The sequence below is a fragment of the Suncus etruscus genome, chromosome 10 (assembly GCF_024139225.1).
Source record: "Suncus etruscus isolate mSunEtr1 chromosome 10, mSunEtr1.pri.cur, whole genome shotgun sequence".
In the NCBI taxonomy this organism is placed as follows: domain Eukaryota; kingdom Metazoa; phylum Chordata; class Mammalia; order Eulipotyphla; family Soricidae; genus Suncus; species Suncus etruscus.
The window spans coordinates 13572850-13600091 of record NC_064857.1 but is presented as its reverse complement, the minus strand read 5'-3'; the positions used below and the strand labels follow the sequence as shown (position 1 = coordinate 13600091).

The following is a 27242-nucleotide window of genomic DNA, read 5'->3' as shown; positions in this document are numbered from 1 at the left end:
AAGCTAAGAAGTTTACATTTGATAACCAGATCCAATAATCTAGTGTATGTATTATATCAGATAAACATACATGGCTATATATCTTCATATTTTTTTAACTTGCAGAAGATTCTGTTCTCTTCCGTAAATGGTTCCTCTTTAAGAAAATCAGTCATTGAGAGGATATAAAAATTCTGCTGTAGTCTCCTGAGGTGAAATCATGAAAAAAATTTAAACTACCTTTTTCACTAATGTTATGATTCTTTTGGTCTGTAAAACACTTTGGTGTTGTGAGCCTATGTTTTCACACTTCAACATCCATGAAGAAGTGCATTATCACTAGGATTGAGACATCCAAGTGAGAAGTGGAAGTTGATAGTTAAGCATCATCTTCATTAGCACTGAAAAGAGTGTTGGAATACTTATAACAATAAATATTTTTAGATTTCAGTCCTGCTGGCTTTCTAAGCATTATTCTGGATGGAAACCCAATATGTAGGATATCTAAGTAAAATAATGTTTAGAACTCTTCAGAATATCAATATCAAACATCCTTGGAATTTTTTGAAAACAAACCAACGTGTTATATCACTTTTCTTCAGCATTGATTTGCTCATGCATATTTGTTTTTACTCTTTTAAGTATTATCTTGCTTTCAAAGGAAAATTTTGATAAATCTTTTATGTCTCCATAATAAAGAAACAAATATATGCCTTTTTTAAGCATATATTTTCCTCAAAAAAATACAGGCTTTCACAACCAATGAATGAATTTAAACTGTAAACTACATATAGATTTATTAAGTATTTTCTTTTGAATTTGTGCATTTAATAAATTTTAATTCCCTGATACTTGTTTCCTTGTCTCCAGTATTGTCTCCTTAAAATTATAATATATAAATCATAAACATTTTTGGAATATTCAGCAAGAGCTAGTGTGCTTAAAAGATATGCATGCTCCCTAACAAAACTTATTTTCTTTAATATATCCATTCTCAAGCAAAAAGAGCTGTTTCTGATGTTTTGTTTTTTTTTCTCCCTGGGAGTGTGGGCCACACCTGGTGGCTTTTCCTCTCTTTGTGCTCAGAGATCAGTTCTGGTGAGGAGTTGCCATACTTGAGATTGGTTGGGTTTAATGCAAGCTCTTTACCCTCTGCTCTATATCCTATGACTCTTTCAGTGGAATCCGTTCAGTACTCTGCCCATAAAGCATTCTTTACTGCCTTGTGAATTTACACATGTTATTTTTTTTAAACATAGTTTATTCCCATTCTGGATTGTCCTATTTTCTTCTTCAACTTCAATTCTTATGTCAGGAAATTCATTTTGAGAGAGATTTTACTTTTGTGAGATTTGATCTAATTTACTATCTGTTTATCTTCTTTATACTCAATATAGCTCTGAAATAATTATATGTGCATCAGTCTCCTATATGGATAGTATATTTTCACTTTGTCTCTAAAATTTAAATAAGCAATATCAGGGATACAATTGCTCAGTGCTCTGGAATATATCAGATCAACAACAACATAAAACAGATTTAGGGATCCCAAAGAGATGATGGCGACCCATGTGTATGTCTTCTCATCTCTGAATCTCACAGAAAATATTGAAGAAAACAATCAATTCCTTTTCATTTCACAGTTATCCTTGATCTGTTCAGACTTGCAATTAATACATGTTACCCATAATCAAGTGGAACTATAGGGCTTTTAGTGTGATTTAATTCTTTAAGGTAGATTTTATAAAATCATTCCTGAATTAAACTAAAATGTGATTAAAGAAAATTTTACAAGATGCAATCTCATTCAATGATAAGCACAAAATATTTCCTTCCCGAGGTTACCAAGTATAAAAAATATCTTATTTAGTAATATTATTTTCTTCCAATTTTCCACTCTGTAAAAGGTTAGTTCTCAAGCAGCAAAGCAGAAAATTGCTCTGTTTGAATGATTGTTTTTTAGCTTACAAAGTCATCTGTAGTTCAACATTAGAGGAATATATAATGTTAGGGAATGTAAAATTCATTTTTATTCTTATGTAGAAGTGACAAAGTATTTTTGTTAAAGAAGCCAGTGCATTTCCAGCTAAAATATGAAATGCTTATATTTTTAAATAAAATATTTAGAAATATTTAAGAATCAGTTTTAGAGATTTCAATGTTTTATTGTTGACAGATATTTTGCCACTTTATAACAGGATTATTAAAGAGCTGTGAGACTTGTAAGAGATTTTAGTTAAAAATAAATTAACAGTATTTATACCTTATTTCATTTAAAGGAACCTGTAAATTAAAGGAAATTAAAGGAATTAAAGGAAAAAAGGCAAAAGTTAAGGCTAATTAGTAAAGATCCTTCATAGACCCAGTAATGGAAAGAAAATGATCAGGGACAAGAGACAAGAAAAGCTATGTTTTAAGAAAAATGAAAGACATTCTTGCAATAATAATTTTCAGACACAAAAGAGAAAAGAGCTGGAAGTTCCAGCTCACCTCAGGAAGCTCACCACAAAGAGTGATGAGTTTAGTTAGATAAATAACTACATATTGAACTGTCCTAATAATGAGAATGTATGAGGGAAATTGAGAACCTGTTTAGAGTACAGGCGGGGGTAGGGTGGGGAGGAGGGAGACTTGGGACATTGGTGATGGGAATGTTGCACTGGTGATGGGTGGTGTTCTTTATATGACTGAAACCCAAACACAATCATGTATGTAATCAAGGTGTTTAAATAAAAAAAAAAGAAAAAAAAAAGAAAAGCTATGTTGGGGCCGGTGAGGTGGCGCTAGAGGTAAGGTGTTTGTCTTGCAAGTGCTAGACAAGGAAAGATCATGACCACGGTTCAATCCCCCAGTGTCCCATATGGTCCCCCCAAGCCTGGGACAATTTCTGAGCGCTTAGCCAGGAGTAACCCCTGAGCATCAAATGGGTGTGGCCCAAAAAACCAAAAAAAAAAAAAAAAGAAAAGAAAAGCTATGTTTATGAATAGTATATTTTCCATGTTTTCATTGTATCAGCGACCTCTAGAGAAGATTTCTTACTTTTTTTTTTTTTTTTTTTTTTTTTAACTCAGAGCAACGATTCACAATTCAGGAAGCAAGAACTCACTTTTATTGGGAAATAAAAGTACACATTTGAAGAGAGCCTTAGTCTACACAGCCATGTTGATTACTGGGAACTGTTCACTTTTAAATCATTCTTGTGAAGCAGTTTTCCTTTTAGGTAACTTTCTCTTTTGATTGACAGACTTGCTGCGAGTAATTATGTCAGCTTTTTGTCTTGGCACACCAAAGTAAGATGTTCTGGCATCTGTTCTGAGTTTTATTTATTCCTTAATTCTACAGAACGATTGACCACCCACCACCAAAATAACCACCCAGGAAGATTGCATAGTAAATGGATTTTATTTGCTTTCATAAAGGGTTTCAGTGCAGATGCACATAGGAATTTATCAGTTCTGTTTCTCTCATTTTCTCGTTCCTTTTGTTTCCAATTTAAACTAAAAATATCTGTGATCAGGCATTTCCAATTGTAGGTGCTCCTAGGATAGATTGTCCCTGCCTGCCTTTTAGCTCAGTCTCATATCCAGTGCCCATAAAGACGGTATAGAAAATGCTAGTCTTGTACTTGGTTAATGCTAGTTCAGTCTCTGTCACCACTCTTGGCCCCAGAGCTCTGTATAGAGTGATCCCTGAGCAAAGAGCCAAGAATAAGATCTGAGAATAGTCTGATGTTCCTATCCTCAAAAGAACATTAAATAAATCAAAACATAAAAATTCCATGTAGACTGTTTAGACTGGTTGACCCCGAATAAAAACTAGTGAAGTAGTGCAAGTGAAAAATCACGAGAGACCACATCTTCATAGGAGTCTTAACTGATGTCTGAACTTGTGATATTGATGCATTGGTTATTCTCACTTATATAATGTCAATGTTGGAAGTGTCATCAGTAGCCAAGTTTTTCTTTCTTCCTACAACTGTATTTCACTGAGTGAGCTATATATATATATATATATATATATATATATATATATATATATATATATATATATATATATATATATATGATGAGGGAGTAGTGGGGTCGGTGAGGTGGCGCTAGAAATAAGGTGTCTGTCTTGCAAGCGCTAGCCAAGGAAGGACTGTGGTTCCATCCCCCGGAGTCCATATGGTCCACCCAAGCCAGGGGCGATTTCTGAGCTCATAGCCAGGAGTAACTCCTGAGCATCAAATGGGTGTGGCCCAGAAAAAAACAAAAACAAAAGATAAATGGGGTAACTAAGACTGAACTTTTATTTTTTAAATACATTGAATCAAGAGTTTTTAAGGACAATAGTGAGTGTATAAATTTATTCTCATGAAATTCAAAACTATTTCACTTTGGCAAATAAAATGGTGAGGGTCTGATGGGCATGAGAATAGATAAGAGAGGGTAGAGATAGCATTGTAGAAAGGAGAAAGGGAAAGTCAAGACACTGTGAGGCCAATTCTGGGAAGAACATTGAAATTACTAGCAATTAGAGATGCAATCCTCCAAGTGGCAGTGATTTTTAGCACAAATGGAAGGAAATGATCTTAAAGTGGCAAGAATAATAGCCCAATGTTTCAAAGGTTTTTGATGAGAAAACAAGAGTCTTAATATGGGAAGTATTGTATTAGGGACAAAAAGGAATTATTGAAGAAAGCAGAAGGCAAATATTCAAAGAAAATGCTGTGTGTGTGTGTGTGTGTGTGTGTGTGTGTGTGTGTGTGTGTGTGTAAAGAAAGTTGATTATAATTGAATTTGATTCTTTAAAAATCCAGTACTTTTAGGATAGAATATGTTGGATGGATCAAGCAGTGGAAAAGAATTCTTGTTAAAATTGAGGAATGAATCCAGTCCTAACTATTTTTTGTAGTAACATGGCTTATACATAAGCAATTACAAGATTATATAAATTTCAGGCATACATCATTGAAAATCAGCACTTGTTTCTACCATATTGAGTACAATCTCAAAGCCCAATATTGTCTTTAACCCCACAGTTGTCCCAATTTCCCTCTGGTGTTCTGATTTTCCCACCTTTTCTCTTATCTTCTGGTACACAACTAATTGGTCTAAAAGAACAAGAGTTTATTTACTTGTGCATCTCACTTATTGAATCTGAAAGCAGCCTATGGACATGAGTATTAGCCTAGTAGGTAGGGCACTTTCATTGTATACAACTGACCAGGTTTCTATCTCAGTACCCTTTATCTGCAGAACCCCATATGGTCCCCAGAGCACTATCAGGAGTGATGTCTGAGTGTAAAATCATATGTACCACCAAGGGGGCAGTATTCTGTTTATGACTGAAACCCAACTACAAACATGCTTGTCACCATGGTGCTTAAATAAAGATTTATTAATAAAACAAAATCTGTATATCACCAATAAATTAAATGGCATAATCTTTTTCTTACTTTACTGAGAGTAATACTTTAGAATCATATGTGTGGGTTAGGCATATTAGAATCAAATGCCTAGATTTATTTTTTCTTTAATTTTAAGTAAAATAAATATTCTTGTGAATATATTTCACATATTATTTTGCTATGCTTTGTTTTTAAACCTCAGCAGTGTTCAGGACCTAATATCATCTCTGTGCACTTGGGTTGTCCCCAGAAATATTTAGGGCACATAATAGTGCTTAGAATTGAACTTGATTCAGTCATATGTCAAACAAGCATCATCACCCTTGTACTATCTCTCTGATAGTATACCACATATTCTTTATTCATTAATCAGTTAGTGGGTGCCTTAATTACTTCTAATTTATATCTATTATAAAAAAAACCTTTTTAAAAATAAATTAAAGAGTAGTGGACCAGAGTGAAAGTAGTAGGGCGTTTGCCTTGTACACAGTTGACCCAGGATGAATCTTGGTTTGATCCCCAGCGTGCATATGGTTCTCTGAGCCTGCCAAGAGCGACTTCTGATCACATAGCCAGGAGTAACCCCTGAGCATCACCGGGTATGGTAAAAAAAAAAAAATAAAATAAAAATTAAAGAGTATATCTTCAATTGCAGAAATGGCACAGATAGTTCCTAGCACTACAGGATCCATGCCACACTGCATCCTTATGCCCTCCTATTAAAACCTGGCTCAGTTTACAAAAGATTTTTGAGTGCAACCACTAGGACCATTAAGCTTTGTATTGGATTATTGTCCCCAAAAGTATATATAGTATATATTTGAATAGTTTTTTATTCAAATAAGTGGATATTTTAATTTTATGTTGAATGACCAAAAGTGAAAAAATAACTATAATATAAAATTTCTATTTTTATATTTTGAGGATTTTTTCATACTGGATGCACCAATTTGTGTTACTACCAAAGAATCCCTTATCTTCACATCCCCCCAAATTCTTATCTCTAGCTTCTTGTCCTTTGGATAGTAGTGATTATCAAAGGAGTAAAATTTTACTTTATTTTTGTTTTGGTTTTTAGTTTCCTAACTACAATAGGGATGAATATTCCTTCATATGACTGTTAGCTATATGTGTCTTATTTTGGAGAAGTATCTATTTAGATCAATTGCATATTTTAAACAAGTGGATTGTTTTTTATTTTCTATTTCTATTTTTTCTATTATTTTTATTTTGGAGTCACCACTGGAAGTCTTCAGGGCTTATTCCGGGCTCTGCATACAGAAATCACTACTAGTGGATTAGGAGTGGAGAATTGGGGTTCATGTGTATAATAGGACTACTACACAGCTCACCTTATGGAAAACAAGTTTCCTATCCACTCTGCTATGTTCTGGACTGACTTTTTTCTTTAGCTCTATGGATTCTTTATAGATTTTATTGCACTATTGTTAGATATATAAATTCAAATATATAGACTCTCATTTGGTTGGATTTATTTTTATTATAATGCAAGTTTATTTCTCTGTGCAGAAAGTTTGTAGTTTGCAATATACTGTTTTTTATTTTTGTGGGTTTTTTTTTTTGCTTCCCTTGCCATTGGAATTAAATACACAAACATGTTTCTAAAGCTGATGTCAAGCTATTGCTTATAGGCTTCTTGAATGACTAATGTGTAAACAATCTTCCCTTCATTACTTTTGTACTTGCTGATATCAAACATGTACCATCAAATCTTACTTGTTACTGAACAGTACAAAATAAAGATAGCTGGCATTGTAACATAAAATGAACAAAGAGATAAATCTTTCTTTTGTGGAAAAATAAAGCTCAGAATCTGGGTTCTTTTAGGTTAAAAGTCAGGTTAGCTGCATAAGTAGAATAATAAAGAGGGATATAACAACACCAGGAGTAATGTTTGTCAATAATCTTCTAATATTTATAACCATTCAAAATATCTAGAAGCTTAAAAATTATGATATCCACATACAAATTCTTGTTAACAAATTTCCATATTTAATGAGTAAAGTATAAGTTCCAGTGTTTCTTAGTTTTCTTGAACCCATGACTTTAAAATCATTGCAAGTATCTGTCATTACGGATTTTTATCTTTTCTAGATGTTTCATATTCAAATTGTGACTGAGCCTCATTTTTCAATGATGTAGCTTGTTATCCAAATAGTATAGTACAACAAATTTATCAATTGCATGGATTTCGATGTCTGGAAGATTTATAATGTTACTTTGCACTTTATTGCATTTTATTTTTTTGTTGTATTTTATTGACCTATTCTAAACCACTGTTAGAGAACACAGATATTGCCCCAAGAATGGATATAGATTGAAGATATTTCACATGCATTTATTTTACTTTAACCATTAAAAATTTAACGAATATTTAAAAATTAAAATAAATATTTTGTTTGTGTACATATGTATCATTGCCTTAATTTACTTATGTCACAATACTTAGAATTCATTTATTAAGGGCCAGAGAGATAGCACAGCGATAAGGCATTTTTGCCTTAGATGCAGAAGGACGGCAGTTCGAATCCCGGCATCCCATATGGTCCTCTGAGCCTGCCAGGAGTGATTTCTGAGCATAGAGCCAGGAGTAACCCCTGAACCCTGCCGGGTGTGACCCAAAAAACAAACAAACAAACAAACAAACAAAAATTTATTTAATAGTTTTATCAAATATTTAATAACTTTTCCTATTGGAGTAACACATTAATAAATGTAAAAATACTCTTCATCTTTATGCTTTCAAAAATAATTTTTTTTTGTTTGTTTTTGGGTCACACCCAGCTCAGGGTTACTCCTGGCCGGAGAGATAGCATGGAGGTAAGGCGTTTGCCTTTCATGCAGAAGGTCATCAGTTCAAATCCCGGTGTCCCATATGGTCCCCCGTGCCTGCCAGGAGCAATTTCTGAGCTTGGAGCCAGAAATAACCCATGAGCACTGCCGGGTGTGACCCAAAAACAAAAAAAAAGAAAAGAAAAAGAAATCATCCTGGCGGACTCGGGGACCATATGGGATGCCGGGACTCGAACCACCAACCTTCTGCACGCAAGGCAAACACCTTACCTCCATGCTATCTCTCTGACCCCATGCTTTCAAAAAATAAAAAAAATATGCACCCAAGAGTGGGGGAAGGTGGTCAAATAGTCCATGTTTTTGTTAACTTTCTCCATCTATGATTAAAATAGTTATATAACAAAACTTGGATTAATATACATAGAACCCACCAAAATATAGATTAACAGAAATTTTATATAAAAGCATATCCAGATAGATTAGAGACAGAGAGAAGACTGGAAAAAAAAATAAATTCTACTGCAGAGTAATAAGTTGCAACTGTAAGAGATCTCTCAGGCCTACACAAAGTAAGGTCCTTAGTTTCTGTTCATGCTCATGAGAAGCAACAGGCTTAAGATGGAGACTGAGAAACTCACCCACAATGATAAATCAAGGCAAGTCTGCAACAAATGTCTAATAAAGCAATTATGCAAGGATACATGCAAGAAAGGCATGTATTTTCATGTTTACTAAGTTATTATTATTTCCATACTGTTGATTAGAGAATTGTAAATCAAAAAGATATTATTTGGTTTCAAATATAAAATGTAAACTTTGTTATCTAGACATACATCTCTATTGAAATTTTGCAACAATTCATTATTAATGATATTTTTCATCACTTAATATAGGTATAATAGATCTACAGTAACTTTTTCCAATTTAGCACTTGGCTCAAATAAAAGCAGGCCTATAAAGCTTTTTATTCTTCTGAGAATGACTCAATTGTCCTGATACTTTTTTGTTTTGTATTTTTTATATACATTACTTTATATATTTTTTATATTCTGTATCTCTAGATTCTAACTTATTTTTATGAAGAAAGTGGTTATTATTAGGTTATATTAGGTGGTTATTATCTGCTTCTCAATCAACACATTTTAGATTATTTTTCTTAGAAATATTATGTGATTTGAATTTCTATCACTCATATGAAATTACAAGTCATTATATTTATGATTTAAATAATATATTTTGTTTTGTGTAATCTGTTGTAGTTTTTCTAATGTTATAGATTTTCTCCTTGATAATAGTTTTCCTCCTTCCCTCCCACCCTCCCTTCCTCCCTCCCTCCTTTCCTCCCTTCCTCCCTTGCTCCCTTCCTCCCTCCCTTCCTCCCTTCCTTTCTTGCTCCCTTCCTCCTTTCCTTGCTCCTTCCCTCCCTTCCTCTCTTCCTCCCTTCCTCTTCCCTTCCTTCCTTATTCCCTCTTTCCCTTCCTCTTACCCTTTGCCCATCTTTTCTTCATTCTCTTCCTCTTTTCCTCCCTCCCTCCCTCTCTCCCTTCCTTACTTCCTCCCTCCCTCCCTCTCTACCTTCCTTTCTTCCTTCTCCCTCCCTCTCTCCCTCCATCTCTCCTTCCTTCCTTCCTTCCTTCCTTCCTTCCTTCCTTCCTTCCTTCCTTCCTTCCTTCCTTCCTTCCTTCCTTCCTTCCTTCCTTCCTTCCTTCCTTCCTTCTTTCCTTCCTTCAGTCCTTCCTTCCACTTCACAATATTTAGAATTTCTTCTCAGCTATTTGCTCAAGGGTTGCTCATAATGCTGTTTAGAGTGGCAAGCAATGCTAGGGATTCAACCCTGATCTCTCAGTTGTAAAGTATTCTTTGCGTGCATCTTCCTATTGAGCTATGTCTCTGGCCCACTTGTTTTTTTTCTTAATTTGATAAGTCTTTCTTAGGGACTTATCAGTCTTATTCACCTTATCTGAATTACAGTCATTAGTATAAATAAAAAATAGAATACATGAATCACAGTGGTTAGAAATTGGGCTAGTATTTTCTCTCGTGGGAGTAATTATGGTAAGCAGCTTGATGGAAGCATAGGGGTGATGATAGTACTCTGATAATCAGGGCGTTGTTTAAGATACTGTTAACTTTGTAAAAATTAATTGAGCTATTTACTTAACCTTGCATGATGTTTTTTTTTTATAAGGCTGATATGCCTCAATAAAAACCAACTCGAAAAAAAAAACAGCAACAGAAAATATGCTATACAGACAAGAGGAACTTTTGGAAAGCTGTCACAGTGGTAGAGACTATTACTGACTCCAAGTTGAAGAAATAGACAGAAAGATCTTCCTGGGTCATAAAACTAACATTTGGATTTTATAAATATTTACATCCTGAAGGACCAGAAAGAACTTGAAAGTTGCTAAATTGTCAGAAAAGGGAGATTAGATTTGTCTGTTCTTTTGTGTTTGTGTGTGTTTTGTTTTGATTTGGGTTTAGGGTTTTCTAAAGGATTTCTTAAGATCCTGTAGAATCTTGGGGACTACATGGGATGCTGGGTTTATAATGGACCATTCAAAGAGAGTGCTCTATCCACTGTACTATCACTTCATACCCCTCACCCCTTTTTGTCTGTCTGAAGTTAAGTAATGATAAGTCAAGGCTATTAATCAGCATCTCATTATCTCACTTAATTTTTATCTATTTTTATGTGTTTTTAGGAAGAGTTGCTAGGAGATAAGGAGAATGCAAGAATACTTTTAAAACTATTTATATTGGAAAAATATCAGCAAACTTTAAAAATTGTATAATCTCTCTAGGAGGATATTAATTTTCCATTTTCCTCTTCTTCTTCTTCTTCTTCTTCTTCTTCTTCTTCTTCTTCTTCTTCTTCTTCTTCTTCTTCTTCTTCTTCTTCTTCTTCTTCTTCTTCTTCTTCTTCCTCCACCTCCTCTTTCTCTTCCTCCTCCTCCTCCTCCTTCTTCTTGTAGTTCTGTTTTGTGGTGTGTGTGGTATATTTTGGTGGATTGAGGTGGTGAAAACAACTGTGTGGGCCTCGAGAAAATTCTCAGTCTACTGGAATTGTGCTTCAATGTAAGGATCCAAGAAACCAGTGCAACTCTTCCTGGGAGCTGGAGACTAGTATCTGGTGACTGGTGTATGGTACCTGGTATCCTGGTATCTTGTGTACCCCACTCTCCAATGGATGGGGCACATAAGGGCAGTTTCTTATGATCCTCAGGAGATTATATGGCACCAGAATCCAACTTGGGGGCTTGACTTTGTACAAGACAAGTAACTGAATCCCTGTGCTACCTTTCCAACTCTATATTTTTGTTTTCGTGCCTATGCACATAAGTTATCATAGTTGTTAAAAGGTACTCTCTACTAATTATATTTTGTTTAACCAATTTTGAAGTGAAAAATAAAATATCATATTTTAAATTACTAATAAATTTAAAGTTTAAATCTAAATGTCAATGGTCTTTTTAGTTACTTTGTATGGAAGTTCCATTTATGTGTAGGTTAAAATTATTTCCTACTGTTTATTTTTAGATGAAAAACTTTTCCTTTTAATATTTCATTAAGAGATAAATGGCAATCTTATGTAATAAGAACAAATAATAATATTTGTTTTTCTTATACATTTCAGGTTTCAATTATCAATTAAATTATTTTTATGTTATGAGTGAGAACCACTGCTATATTAAAATATTTCTAGTTTGAGGTCTTTTCTTTATTTTGATGTCAGGTTAAAAGATTTAATGATAGATTTAGGCACTGTTACTTCCTTTGTATAGATGACAATCACTGCTTGTTTTAGAGGCAAGAAGAGTGATAAAACTGTGGCTTCTAAACTTTCATCTCTCCCCAGAACAATTACCTACCTTCCTTTCTTAAGTACAGAAAAATAATATACTTTACTGGTTTCCTTGGTCATGTTGAAACCCTTCATAACATACATGTCCATTGCCACATTTCTTTACATATGTTCACTCTTTATTTTAGTCCGCATTTTCACTAGTTTTTAATTTATTTTGCATTTTTACTTTTTAATTTTTTGAAAGTTATAAATTTTTTAGGAAAAGTTATGAATTACTGGAGAAATTACAATAAATCTATGTTCATTTGGGTTCTTGGAAAGTGTTACTTTAGATAAAAATGACTTTTGTGAATTACTTCAATCCGCTAGTACTGAGTTTGGCGGAACAAACCTGGCTCTTCTGCACACATATTATCATTGAGGCATCTTTTTTGTCCATATCTATATAATTTTAAAGCAGTGTTTTTACATGCACTTCATCAAAGGTAAAAATAAATGTTAAATTGTTAAACTAAGGAAATGAGAGAAAAAGGACATCATTTTACTTAGTGCATTCTGTCACACACAAAGCTCAATCTTTTATACACATAAAAAAACTAAAAGTCTTCTCAATTTTTTCCATGAACTAGAAATACAATAAGCAGTAAGTAAAGATTTTCTAAGAAATAATTTATTGAACATTACAAAATGGCATTTGAACTGGTTTCAAAATTTATATACAAGAAATAAGCATCTTCTATACTGAATATTATTTTATAGTAGATATTTTTTACTTCTGGGTATAATAATAAAATCATTTCTGTATGTAATAGTCATTATAAAATGATGTTGAATTATTATTAAAGAACTAAACTTAACATCTTTTTTACTGACAATAACAATTTTTTTGTTGAGTGTAATGAATCTGAGCTTTTAAATCCTTTGTTGGGTGTTTGTGAATCCATGGACAGTCCCCAGAATGAGAAATTACTTCCCTTCCCCTCTTGTTCCCTTTCGGGGGGAGATCTTGGTAATATTTATCCGCAGCAAATAATAATCCACACAGACAAGAAGTTTAGAGTGTAAAAGATTGGGGGGGGGGGAGAGAGAGAGAGAGAGAGAGAGAGAGAGAGAGAGAGAGAGAGAGTCCTCTTGCAGCCTGCAAAGAGCTTTCGCAAAAGGACCCCTCTTCCCTGTCCATCAAGCTATTTATTGCCAACTCCACAGCGCCTCGACCTGGAAGGTCTAGGTGGGGCAATAGTCACAGAACAATCCAAAGGAAATATATTTTTAAACAACAATTCCAAGACTAATCTTATGGAAACTTTTTCATATACTACAATTTTCCCTTTTATGTAAAGAAACAAAAATAATGTACATAAGTAAGTAATATTTTTTATAATTGTAAAAAGAACAACTAAGCAATGGTAAAAGAGTGGCTGTTTGCATAAGCGCATCACCGAAAAAAGTATAGAAAAAATTTTAACCTAACACAGGGTTTTCAAAACCAGAAACAGATGTAAAGGATTCAACTACAAGCTCCAGAGTAGAAAAAATTTACAGCATCCAAGATGAACAATTCCGAGTAAGATTTTCCTTGGAAAGGCAGAAGTCGATTTTGAAATTCCAAGATTCAGGCTGGGTTCGCCTCCAAATCAGAAAGGTGAAACAGCGCATCTGGGACCACATGGTCAGCAAAAAACATCGCAAGCGAACCGTCTGCAGGGCCTGGGACTGTGGAAGTAAACCACGTGGTGAGAGCAGTGTGGGACAAACCAGCGTCTGGACTTATGGTTTTTAGATGTAGGATTAAGTGGGTAGCCACATATTTTACACATAGTTGGTTATGGGATAAGTTTTAGTTACATTGTAGTGTAAAATATTTTAAAAAAGGGGAGTAATAACAGCTTAGCCAAACTAAAATATCTGATTTCTAACCGCCTGCATCTAACTTTGTCTTGAATAAGTCATTTTCTTTATGATTTAATGTGCTTTATTGTTTTCCATAGTTAATATTTTTAATATTTTCAATTGCAAGATGTTTTAATGTGTATTTTATGTATTAAGCCTGTTTTTTTTAAATGTATATTTTGTGTTTATGCTTTTATGCTTGTGTGTAGGAAGGTTAATAGGAACAGAAAGTTCCCCCAATATAGTTTAAAAGTTTAGGAACATGAAAGTTCTGGTATAGATCTTGGTAAAAAGCATTGAAAAAAGAAAATTTTAAGTTACAGGTGTATAGTATATTTTGCAGAAATGTTATGTTTTTGAAAAGGGCTGGTATGTTAATTTTCACTTTATTACATTGTTACATTGGAAATATTACCCGCCTTTAAGGCGGATGGAGTCAGAATTACAAAATCTTCTTTTACTTTTCAGAGTAGGGGGAGATGTAACTCCACCTTGGTTTACAGGTAACTACCTGCAAGTACCTCCCATTTATGGGAGGAGTCTTTGGAGGGTATGACCTGTAACTTTACCTGCAAAATCCCGCACATTTCCTGGGACGGGTCTTGGAAAGGTTAGATAAGGGCTTTGATTAGTGCTTTTTGGTCTTTGCCAGCCTGGAGGTTAGAAGGAAGATGGCTGAAAGGAGTTAAAATGCAGGGCAAGCTAAGAATGGCATGCGTAAATGGTTAGCAGCCACATCTGCTGGCTAGGGCTGAATAAAGATGTTATTTCTCTGGAAGCCTGTCTTTGAGTGAGATTTCTACCCGCTGCTCTCATGAACCTCCAGACCAGCTGGTTAATGGGGGATGAAGCCACGTGGCTAGGACCTAAGAACAAAGGCCTCCATCCACCATCCAAGTCCATCCTAAGGGCTTAATGCAATAGTTGAGTAAAAATAATTAAATACTACTAAGAATTAAGTGATGTATATTGTAAATTCACACTACTATACATGTAAAAGGCGTTCAGTTCCAGAGGTCATGCAGCTTAGATATTTATTTAGATTTTAAATATTAAAATTAGAATCTATATCTGTGAAGTATATGCACGTCAGCTGGAATAAGAGAGGCCCATGGCTTTATTCTTAATGAAGCGTTTTTGTTTTTTTTTTAAAGAGAATATTTTTTTTTATTTTTAGTGTTTTTATTTTTAGGGCTCACACTCAATGGTGTTGAGGGTTTACTCCTACCTCTGAACCCCAGGATCACTTCTGGCAGATTGTGTGTGTTCAAGACAAGCATTTCCCCAGTATACTATGTCTCTGGCTCCTAAAATAGGATAATTTGGCTTTTAATTCATAATCAGTAAAATGCCATTATAGCCTTGTAGAATCTCAAAGAAGCTTTCCTAATGAGCTGTTAAAGATTTATCACAAATAAGTCATGTTTGAATTCCAAAATAATAAATTCATAAATATATGTGAGCTACATCCTAGAACTATAAAGTTACTTTATATGCATAAGCTAATAACATTTACTGTATTTTCCGGCATATAAGATGACTTTTGAAACAAAAAAAATTAACCGAAAATCGGGTTTCATCTTATATCCCGAGTATATCCTGAAAAATGTTTCAATATGCCACTAAACGAAAATTGTCTGAATATTGCCACAAAACGAATTTTCCAACTCGATCCTGCACCAATCATTGCCAGGCTGCTCGGACCGCCTCTAACTCAGCCAATCCAAGCAGGCTTTTGATACAAGCAAACTAGACAATGTTCTGGACCTGAATCTACACTGTCAAAAGCCTGCTCAGATTGGCCAGAGTCAGAGAGGAAGTCTATGACAGTAGAACCTTTGAATCTTTGCTTGTTGTGATTGGCTCCCTGTGGAAGATACAGTTGCAGCACAGGAACATTCTGTCTTATACAGTGAATATAGGCCTAAACCTATGTTTTAACTGCAATATTAGAGGGTCGTCTTATACGCCCGGTCGTCTTATATGCCGGCAAATACCTTATTTACCCTATATAACAACTAGAGGGAGCATAAATATATGCTATAAAAATGTGGAAAATATATGTTGCTCATTAGAAAATATTTTATAAAAATATTCAAAACAATAATTTTACAGTTGACCATTTTAGTTTATTCTGGCCCATTATCAGCATTAGTTCCATTTTTTAATATAAAGTGACTATAATTTTTAAATGTTGGAATGCTAAAGAAGTCCTTTAAAATATTCCAATTTTATATTTTTACTTTATATGTTAATGAAAAAATCCTGTTATTAAAATTAAAAGAAAAATAGGGGCCGGGTGGTGGCGCTAAAGGTAAGGTGCCTGCCTTGCCTGCGCTAGCCTTGGACGGACCGCGGTTCAATCCCCCGGTATCCCATATGGTCCCCCAAGCCAGGAGCAACTTCTGAGCGCATAGCCAGGAGTAACTTCTGAGCGTTACAGGGTGTGGCCCAAAAACCAAAAACCAAAAAAAAAAAAAAAAAAAAAAGAAAAATAATTATGATTATTAAGAGAAAGCAAATTCCTATTGTTAGTGCCTATTAATATTTATATGACTATATTTATAGAATCATATGCAACCAAAATATCAGTTGCTTGGGTGCTCTAAAAACCTTTCAATTTATTAGGTTATTCTTCCTTTAATATGAAGCAAGACTGTACAAGTTTATGTAGTAGCAATTTTATAAAAATCAGCATTACTGTAATGTGTGCATTGGAACATACAGAATCACTTAATGCCCTATGTAATATTTACATAGATTATCAGTTTTATCATGCCTTTTTTACATTTTTAGTCTTTTTACATTTTTAGTCATATATACAATTTTTTAGGTTCTCCAAGTATAAGATTACAAAGCTTTTAAATTCAGTACTTTCTCTAAGTCATTTTTGAATTTTTCATCATTTAAAAAATAACTGATTGATTTTTAGAATCTATAATAACTTTCTGTGATTTCTAATCTTGAATATTCTGTCACTTGGCATAATATATTAATAATATCCTCAGCTCCACATCTTTTATGATAATTGCTAAAATTCTTTTCACTCAATTTCTAAGCTTTGAAAATTTTCTTATAATTTTTCACATACTTTTTTATACATTTTATTATGTATGGAAACTAGTTTTGTAATTTTACTGCTGCAGAAATCTTACTATTACTTTTTCTATTAAAAAACAGCCTGCATGTTATTTTTAGGAGTCATTTATTCTCAAAAACTATGTGCCTCTCTGAATGGGCTATGACTTCTCCTTGCACACAAGATAGTACATTATATATGAGTTGTCTTGAACAGCTCTGGTCCCAGAGTATAGGAAGGAGAAAGAAAGAAACTGAGTGGAAGAGAAGAAACATGAATATGAAAAGATGGGGCCAGGTGCCAAGGGATCTCAGGTGTATTGGTGAAGAAAAAGAAAAAAAAAGGACAGTACAAAATATCCAAGCTAAAGTCACAATAATGGAATCAAGAGACTCAAACTATAACAGTCTAAATTTTAAACGGGCCTGTTATACTGGCAGGCTGGTGGTCAAAGGGTGAGTGTCAAAGTGGTTGGGATACACTCTGGAAACATGGTGGAGAAAGGTTGACACTGGTGATGGGATTGGCTCTGATTCATTGTATGTCTGAAAGACCTATGAAGGACTTTGTAAATAACAATAGTTTCAATAAAATAAGATTTTAAAAAATAAGAAAGAAGGAAAAATGTAAAAGTGAAAAATATATTACATTATAAATTTTATATTTATAGTCCATATAAAAAAGAATGATTTGAGTCAGAGAATAGTAGAGCAGATAGAGTTTATGTTTTGCATGAATTTAATACTGTTTCAATACCCAGCATTCCATATGGTCTGCTGAATACAATTAAAAAAAATCTTTAAGGGCCGGAGCAGTGGCACAGAGCAGTAAGGCATCTGTCTTGCCGGTGCTAGCCTAGGTTAGACAGCAGTTTGATCCCCTGGTGTCCCATATGGTCTCCCAAGCCAGGAGCAATTTCTGAGTGAATAGCCAGGAGTAAACCCTGAGCATCACCTAGCGTGGTCCAAAAAAACAGAACAAAATAAAAATAGAAGAAATCTTTAAGCACAGAGCTAGGAGTAAACCCAGAGTATTGCTGAATGTGGTCCAAAAAACAAAACAAAACAAAAAAAACAAAAAAAAATATTTATCTGTTTTAATATATTAAAATTTATCGTAGTTCCTTTTTAAATAATGGTACTTAAGAATTTGTCATCAGCAATTAAAATAATTTAAAATATGTTGTAATATATATCATTCATTTAAGTAGTGCTGAATGTGATAAAGGTGTATAGTAATTAGATAATTATTTTAGGTAGCAAATAAAATCTGAAAGTATGGATGTCATTTTTAATGGTAAATTTAAGTCAATTTTATATATAAACTAGATTTGGTGTGACAATATTTTTACATTTTAGTATCCTAGATTCTATCTTTAGTAACATTTAAACCTTTGTTTGCAGCAAGAGTTCAACAATGTATAAGAAATATTTAACTGAAAAATTGTGGTACTAAGAAATATATTGTCAATTTATTCATCTAAAAGTTAGATATTTTTTAAATCCTGTTATTAGGAATAGACATAATAATATTATAAGAATTACACTAATTTCTTTGATATGGTAGTCAAGAGTTATCAAGCCCTAATCACCATTAGTAGTAGCTTAAACCACCATTACCACCAACCCCATTGAATTTTGATTTAAAGCAGTTTTTTCTGTGTTGAAGACAGTTAATTAGATTTAAAGAAAGAAAAGTTGTTGTAATACAGAATTGAACAAATAACAATAAATAAAAAGAGTAGTTTTTGAAATGTTTGAATCAACTGCCTACTGATGTTTTTCGTTCCTGTAATCTCTTGGAAATTTATTAAAATGTGTACTAAACACTTTACTAGAGCAAGCGACTAGAACAAAGATGATGGAATAAGAAATGCATGGGACAAAGTCCATTTGTAATGTTAGTATGTCTGATGCATGGTATTTGAAAAGGAGTCTTGCAGCTAATGTAGAGAAACTACTGTTCGAATAAAAACGTAGCCATTCTAGTAGATCACAATGGCAATGCAAACATTGTCAATGAGTGGGAAATAGAGGTGGGTAGTCCAGCAAAAGTATGATGTAGGTTTTTCATGCCATTTGGGTTTTATAGAAACATGTACTCATTTTTATTTGATGCATACTCTAAGTAACCAAAAGTGCATTATTATGAAACTTGCATTTAATATCTACTTCTGGCTCAAGAGAAGTTTATGTAGAGTAAGAAATTATTCAGAGCTCTAGGAATATTCCTAACCATAATGTAATTTCAAAGAATGTAAACCCAATGGGGTCCCAGGAAATATGACTGTTGTCTTAATGACTGGTACTTTTCATCACAAGTAGATATCTAGAGATATGCCCAGAATACACCTTCCCTAGGGCTATAGCACTGTAATTTTCTCACCATATTTATCTTTGCCTTTCTTTGTAAAGGCCCCAGGAACTTTATGTTAATCATTACATCTACTTCCCAGGGTCTACAAGCAAAAAAATGTACAATGCTTAGTCATCAAAGATGTCCTATTATGCCAATTCCTTAAGGCATAGTTTCTCTTTCTTTAAAAATTTTTAACTGAGATGTACACTATTCAAGATATATGTAGAAAAAAACTAACCAGTTCCAAATTTATCTGATTTGTCTAAATTAAAGTAAAATGTTTCCATTGCTTAAAAAGATAAATAAATCAGTCTAATAATGAGTTATTACAGGGACAATCACACATCATTGAATGATTAAATAAATATATAAATTTCATAAGATATTTATTAGATATTATTTAAGAGTTTTAGAAATATTGGGATTTTTATTTTTGAAAAAGATATGCATATTATGAGAGAGCAAATTAAGTGAATTAAACCATCTGGTACTGTACTGAAGAAGTTGGAAGACTTTGTGGATGAATGTTTTGTAAGATTATAATTAAGAGCATTGCCAAATGCTACTTATAGTACTTACTGCTTGAAAATAAGTCTTGAGCGGCAGAAAAAAATTAACAAAAACATTCAGGTGATAGAAAATCAAGAATGTGAAGGACTTATAGACACCCCAACCCTACAACAAAATAATCCTCCTGTCATATTCGGTATAGACACAGATAGGAATGGTAAAGAAAGTAAATTGAATTACAAAGGGTATCAGGGAAATGGTATTAGAGTATCAGAGGTAAGTCAGAAAATAAAATTTTAGGGAAAAAGATACAGTACAGTCTTATTACATCTAGTGGATGCCAGTGACTCAATAAATGGTCAGGGAACCATCTGCTCCTTATAAAATGCTGCAATAGTCTCTTAAAAATTGTTTTTGAGATTTACATGACAAACCATTATTGATTTCTCCGAAAGAATTGTTCTTTCTTTTCTTTTAATATCTTTATTTAAGCACCATAATAAACATGTTTGTAGTTGGGTTTCAGTTATTAAAAAGAACATCTCCCTTCACCAGTGAACCCTTCTCACCACCAATGCCCCCCAAATCCCTCTTCCCCCACCCCCTGACTGTATTTGAGACAGGCATTCTACTTCTCTCACTCACTATCATTGTCATGATAGTTGTTAGTGTAGTTATTTATCTAACTGCACTCACCACTCTTTTGTGGTAAGATTTATATCATGCCCAATCCTTCCAGCCCTCATCTCTATTGTCTCTGGGTGTTATTACAAAAATGTCTTTTTTTTTATTTTTCTTAAATCTTATTAGATAAGTGAGACTATTCTGTGTGTCTCTCTCTCTGACTGATTTCACTCAAAATATTAGTTTTCAAGTCCATCCATGTACAGGAAAATTTTATGACTTCCTTATGGCTGCATAGTATTTTACTGTGTATATATGTACCAAAGTTTCTTTAGCCATTCATCTGTTGTGGGGGAGGGTCATACTGGTTGTTCCTAGATTCTGGCTATTGTAAATAGCGCTGCAATGAATATAGGTGTGCAGAAGGCATTTTAGTATTGCCTTTTTGTGTTCCTAGGGTATTTCCCTAGAAGTGGTATAGCTGGATCATATGGGAGCTCAATTTCCAGTTTTTTAAGGAATCTCCATATTGTTTTCCAAAAGGCTGGACTAGACAGTGCTTCAACCAACAGTGAATGAGATTTCCTTTCTCTCCTAATCTCTACTATCACTGATTTTTCTTGTTCTTTTTGATGTGTCCCAGTGTCTGGGGGGTGAGTTGGTACCTCATTGTTTTTGTGATTTGCATCTCTCTGATGATTAATGATGTGTAGCATTTTTATATGCCTTTTGGCCATTTGTATTTCTTCTTTGAGGTAGTGTCTGTTCATTTCTTCTCCCAATTTTTTGATGGGATTATATATTTTTTCTTGCTAAATTCTGTCAGTACCTTGTATATTATAGATATTAAACCATTATCAAAAATGACTAAAACTTATTTAATAAGTGTGAAATGTCGGAGACTATCTCTCATGTTTTAGAAACAGAGAAAATGAAAAAGGAGAGGGCAAGATAGATAGCACAGTGGTAGGGCATCGGGATATCGGGGAAATGGTATCAGAATTTTGCCTGTGGCGGACCCAAGACGAACTTCTGTTAGATCCCTGTCATCCCATATGGTCCCCCAAGTCAGAGGTGATTTCTGAGTGCATAGCCAGGAATAAATAACCCCTGAGCATCACTGGGTATGGCCCCAAATCTAAAAACCAAACCAAACTAAACTAAACAAGCAAATATATATATATATATATATATATATATATATATATATATATATATATATGTAAATACAGGGCAGAATGATAATACAATAGGTAGGGTGTTTACCTTGCACACAGCCAACCCAGATTCGATCCCCAGAATCCATATGAACCAGGTAAAAATAGAAAAACTTTTGCCCAGGTGCTGTTGAAATGTCAGGAATGAAAGCAAAGAAATGTTTTCATCTTTTTTACTTGTTGACTTTTCCTGATGATCAGGTCAAGCTTTAAGGATAAAACAGGACTAAATAAAAGGAAAGTGTGATTTCCTTTGTGGGAGTGAATCAGCAACTAACCACTGGTGTCAGTGCTTCTGTAAGTTTGTGACAATGGATAAGCAGATTTCAATTAGTGAGTTATTCCTGCAAGAATGAAAAATAAAGTCAGTGTTCTTGGCTACTGAATAATAAACATCCTTTGAAACCAGAATTGGTGTTACAAACTACAAGGCACTTTTGCTGCTTGAAAGTCAATACTTTGAGACACTTATGCCTTCGAGGTAATGAACATTTATAAGGCATCTGTAGGAAAAAAAAATAAAACACAACTGTGCAAGAACTTCTATTATGTACCTGAGAGACTCCAAGAAATAATTTGAGAGATTTTTTTAAGATGAACTTTTACATTTTATAATCATATAGATATGACTCAAATTCACAGAAATTGAATATTGCAAGCAATGTGACTTCATTTTTGTTGGCATTCTATTGATGTTCAGTAATATGTAAGGCACTGTTTTACTGAAACTAAAAAATTAAAAGTAAATGATTACTAAATAAAATATATTGAATCCCTCCATTCCTATCTTTTCTAGTAGTTAAATTTTAACTAATAGTTGATTGAATTAAATAGTGTTGTTTCATTTTTTAACAGCATACAGCTGGTACCTAGTAGAAAACTATATGAATTTTTGTCCTATTAAATAAATAAATCATTGGTGCAATATAATGTTATTCAAATTAAATTATTCAAAATTAAATGTATGCATCTATGTTTACTTTGCTTAAATTAGTTAAATTTTGTAGTGAATGGGTAGATGCATTATTAATAGCATAAAAACATTTCTAGTTAACATTTAATAGCCGTACAAGTGTGTTCTAATGAACCTTAAGATAGAGCTTCCCCTGTAATCACTGACAGTTGTGTGTTGTAGGTTGAAGCCCACAAATGCTTATCAGAGTTTCTATTGACTGATACACTTTCTGTTTATTGATTACTTAATTAGTTTTCCAAGATAGCTAATCAGGAAAAGATGTAAGTATTTAGGGTTCTTTCATTAAATCTGGCTGAGAAATTTAAAACTGAAATGTGTGACCTGAAATTAAAGCACAGTAATAGTAATGGCACAGTTTCTCAGCACCATGGATAGAATCTACCTCTCAATACAGGATGAAATAAGAACAATTCATTATTTATGTTCCCTCTTCATAATTACTAAATTTTAATTGGTTTTATTATATAAAAATATAACAGGGATGGGCCCGGAGAGATAGCACAGCGGTGTTTGCCTTGCAAGCAGCCGATCCAGGACCTAAGGTGGTTGGTTCGAATTCCGGTGTCCCATATGGTCCCCCGTGCGTGCCAGGAGCTGTTTCTGAGCAGACAGCCAGGAGTAACCCCTGAGCACCGCCGGGTGTGACCCCAAAACAAAAAACAAACAAACAAAAAAAAAACAAAAAACAAACAAAAAAATAACAGGGGCCAGAACAGTGGCTCAAGCAGTAGGGCATTTGCCTTGCATGTGCTGACCTAGGACGAACTGTGGTTCAATCCCCCAGCATCCTATATAGTCCCCCAAACCAGGAGTGATTTCTGAGAGCATAGCCAGGAGTGACACCGGGTGTTGCCAAACAAACGAACAAAAAAAATGAAAATAACACCTGTATACATATATACTTAATTATTATTTCTTTTTAATTATTAATCATAAATTAGCAGATGTAAATGTGCATTTCCTTTACCTATAGATATTTTCAAAATATTTTAGTTCTATTTTAAAAATAATATCTTCATTTAAACACCGCGATAACAAACATGATTGTAGTTGGGTTTCAGTCATAAAAAGAACACCCCCCCTTCACCACTGTAACATTGCCACCACCAATGCCCCCATCGCCTCTCTCCCCATACCCACCTGTATTTGAAACAGGCTTTCTACATCCCTCACTTAATGACATTGTTATGATAGTTCTCTGCCTAGTTATTTCTCTAACTGGACTCACAACCTTTGTGGTGAGTATCATATTTTCAGCTAGTTCTTCCAGCCCTAATTTCTGGGAATTATTTCAATGCCTTTAATTTTTCCTTAAAACCCATAGATGCGTGAGACTATTCTGCGTCTATCTCTCTCCCTCTGACTTATTTCACTCAGTATAATTGATTCCATGTACAACCATGTATAGGAAAATTTTATGACTTCATCTCTCCTGACGGTTGCATAATATTCCATTGTGTATATGTACCACAGTTTCTTTAGCCATTCATCTGTTGAAGGGCATCTTGTTTTTTTAGAGTCGGGCTATTGTAAATAGTGCTGCAATTAATATAGGTGTGTAGAAGGCACTAAATATTTTAGTTCTTATTCTTCCATCTTAATTAGATATGTATTAATAATACATATTTTCTTATATTTTTATATTTAGATATATATTTTGAATTGTAATAAAAATTTTAATATGTAATATTATTAAATTACTTCCCTTAGAACTCTTTACTTATTTTGAAAAAGATGTATCTCTCTCTTATGAAATCAATTCTATACTACCAGCCCTTTTTAAGTTTTAACATTCTTTACATATATGAAATAAATTTCCACAAGTATGCCCTATATATAAAAAAGAGCGATATTTATTTTTCTATTTCCTCAAAATAACTTTTTTCATGAAAAACAAAATTGTTTCACTTCTTCAACATAAACTAGATCTTATTAGAAATGTACTATCATATTTTTGTTAATAGCAAATTAGTATAGATTAAGTAATGATGAAAGAAAACGCTAAATTTATATATAAACAAACATTCTGTCTTCACTGTTATTTAAATCACCTTAAATAAAAACCTCAATTTGAGTTTTAAACCATAGACATAAATTAAGAACATTTATTTTTGAGAAGTCTAGCTGCTATCTTAACTTATGGTAAACTTAAATTATTTCTGATTTGAAGGATTTTATTTACTATTGATTAAGCTTTTTACTTTTACCTTGCACTATTTTTATAAAAACTTTTTCATATGATTTTCAAAAAGCAAGGTTACCGAACTGATTTGTGCATAGTATTTTCATCTAACATAGAGACATTGAGATGAAAAATCTAATATACCATTAGTCTTTTTCTATTTTAACATAAGTGATGTAGAAACTATTGAATTAAGAGAAACATTCACTTATTCATTGTTTGATCTAAGCATATAAACAATATTTATTAAGCTTATAATATTGACTCATGTGAAAATTGAATCAGAGCATTAGTCTAAAAGTTATATTTTCTATATAAAAGTCATAACATGGAATAACATAGATTTGTATGTACTATATTAAATAATTCTTGCTTAAATAATTCATCTAATTATTCAGTTAATATTTATTCAGCAACAGATGAGCATTTACATAAGTAATAAATAAAATGCTCAAGAATTGAGAGAGAAAAAGTACTTAGTTATTTATAAAAGGTGATAATCTAAAGGAATATATGTAGATCATTTGGAAAATATTATATATTTAATTCTGTGGAATGGTTAGGGTGGGAACAGAAATTTTATGACAATCAAATTAAAAACATGCTTTTGGATGCTCTTTAATATTATTAATTTCTTAGAAATAATTTAATGGTACTCATTTTTTTGCTCTGCATAATTCTTTTCATATTTTATTCAATCATATGGAATTAAATATAAAAAACCTCCAAAATATATAGTTCTACTTCTCAATTTTATTTGACTTCAGAATCTTTTATATCGTTTTTTAAAATATAAATTCTTTACTTAAGCACCATGATTACAAACATGATCGTAGTTGGGTTTCCGTCATAAACAGAACACCACCCTTCACCAGTGCAACATTTCCACCACCAATTCTCCCCTCCCTCATTCCCATCCCCTGTCTGAATTCAAGACAGGCATTTTACTACAGTTATTTATTTTTGTTTTAAGTTTAATAAGCCTTTTTACTCTTTCTTTCTTTCTTTCTTTCTTTCTTTCTTTCTTTCTTTCTTTCTTTCTTTCTTTCTTTCTTTCTTTCTTTTTTTCTTTATTCCTTCCTTCCTTCCTCCTTCCTTCCTTCCTTCCTTCTTTCCTTCCTTCCTTCTTCCTTCCTTCCTCCTTTCCTTCCTTCCTTCCTTCTTTCCTTCTTCTTTCTTTCTTTCTTTCTTTCTTTCTTTCTTTCTTTCTTTCTTTCTTTCTTTCTTTCTTTCTTTCTTTCTTTCTTTCTTTCTTTCTTTCTTTCTTTCTTTCTTTCTTTCTTTCTTTCTTTCTTTCTTTCTTCTTTCTTTCTTTCTTTCGCTTTCTTTCTTTCGCTTTCTTTCTTCCTTTCTTTCTTTAAGAATAAGTGTTAAAAATACAGTAGTAACAGCATGAGAGTGGCAATCGCCATTGTTTGCATAGCTCCAACATACTCATTTATTTTTAATGATTACTTAAGTCTTTTTTCAATGGTAGTTTATTAATAATATGAACTAGACTGGGAAACTAAAGCTAAAGGGAAATAGCCATGTGGAATAAAGGCATTCTATCATCTATAGGTGGAAAATGACTGGATATATTTATGCTAAAAATATCAGAAATAAATAACCCTCTGAATTTTTTCAACAGTGTTGGGAATATTTAATATCTATATTTGATCCGGGTTCAATTTTGTTAGTAAATTAATTTGACTGAATCTATATGGTGGCAAACATAAATAATGAAAGAAAGACTTTTAAAATCAAAGTACTCCAGTCAATAAATAAAAGATAGTGTAAGTACAGTTTCAATGTAATTAATAATGGATTCCTCCTTGACCCTTTCTCAGCACCATTACACCCATATTAGCAGGCTAGAGTTCAGAAAATTGCAGGGATCAAGATTAAACTTTCTCTCAGCAGGGTAATGTATGGCCATTGACAAGTTGTTGTTGAGCCACAAGATATCAGTTCTGCCTGTTCTCAGTTCAGGACAATTAGGAAGGAATGTACTACTCGATAACGAAAATTCATACATTGAAAGTGGAGGCATATCCATTGAATCTGAAGTTTAAAACTTGGTCCAAACTAAAAACATGTTTGTAATCATGGTGCTTATAAATAAAATACAATTAAAAATTTAGAAACAAAAACAAACAAACAAAAAAGTACCAAATCTTTAAGTAATTCTCAGACTTGTTCTACAGAAACTAGTGGAATTCAAATCGAATGAGTTGAGTTCACTATATTGATATTAGGTCACATTCAAGAAAACTAAGGAAAGTTAACTCTTAATTATAGTCAGAGACCTTGACTCAATTGTACCATGTACATTATACTATAAGGAAAATTTTCTTAAGCCATTTGAAAACTTTCTAATTTGAGTAAATGTTGGAGACATACAGCTTCTTTTAGACCAAATTTATAATAAGGC

The 27242-nt window shown here is 33.1% G+C and overlaps 1 protein-coding gene across 5 annotated transcripts in view; it reads left to right on the top strand.

The window, feature by feature from the left end:
* Positions 1-27242, top strand: part of RALYL (RALY RNA binding protein like) — a 712684-nt gene that overhangs the window by 92287 nt on the left and 593155 nt on the right. The window lies entirely within an intron of this gene.